The sequence below is a fragment of the Jatropha curcas genome, chromosome 3 (genome assembly GCF_041381405.1).
Source record: "Jatropha curcas cultivar XTBG-Jc1 chromosome 3, XTBG_Jcur_1.0, whole genome shotgun sequence".
Taxonomy (NCBI): Eukaryota; Viridiplantae; Streptophyta; class Magnoliopsida; order Malpighiales; family Euphorbiaceae; genus Jatropha; species Jatropha curcas.
Genome location: NC_143153.1, coordinates 7,417,124 through 7,418,313, shown reverse-complemented (window position 1 = coordinate 7,418,313; position 1,190 = coordinate 7,417,124).

Genomic DNA, 1,190 nt, shown 5'->3' with positions numbered 1-1,190 from the left:
TATTATACTGAGTCCATAAGTTTAGTCTGGCTTATTAAACATACTACATGTACTAGGATCTTAATTATATTACACATGGATCCATAACTCTTTCATGACTTGTAAACCACAATTTTTTTTTTCTACACTCATGAAATCTCAAAATATAGAAGTCTTTCTCTTAAATCCGCTGATATATCATTATTCCTATTTTCATCGAATCTTGTTACCCATAATCCCTAATTTACTAAACCTCTAAATACTGACTATCCTCATTTAAATCACATTAATTCATACTCTTCACGTTTCTGTAATTGATTCTTCTTACTATCCATACAATAATAAGACTAGATTTATTCTTACTTATCTAATTCATTAGTATAATATCAATTCAATAATTGGACAATATCTCTCCATATCTGATGTCATTCATCAATACACTTAACCATCATAGCCCGCTATTTACATAACATAATTACCTTAATTCCCTTATGGAGTCATTAACTCCTCAGATCATAGAATCTCCCATTAAACAAAAATCATTGTTTGTAATTCACATACCATCGAGTGTGCAACAATTATTTTAAATATCAAAAGGCTAAATACCATTAGATTTAATTCTTACTTGTACCATATTAAACCATAAGATGCCACAAGCCACAGAATATCCACCACTAAGTACATCAAGATTAGAGTAATTTATCTTTTACTAAGAATCACAATTAACTTTTCTTATAACCACAATAATTTATATTATTCCCTGTATTCATACACATGAAAAGAAATAGCTGATCAATGCTACAATACACTTCACCCCACCAAGCAGTAATTACTCATAAATAAAACTCTCTCCATATAATAATTCCACCAATATTGTTTCTTATGAAAAATACTCATCACCATTTATTATAGCAAATCACACCAAATCCTTCCATATTTAATCCTTATAAAAATCATTTATATACTTACACTAATTAATATATCTATTCCGTCCAGAAAAATATTTATCTCAATAATTATAATAAATTTCACCAACCAACATCAAGTAAATTTCATCAATTACTTATACTGATTCAATACTCTAATTAAATAAATTCTAATGTCCTCGAATCCGAATCATTTAGTTCTCTTGTTAAATAATTAGCAACTCATTCTCAATTTCGCAGGCACACCTATACACACATTCATGCATTCTTAAATATGTATTCCAC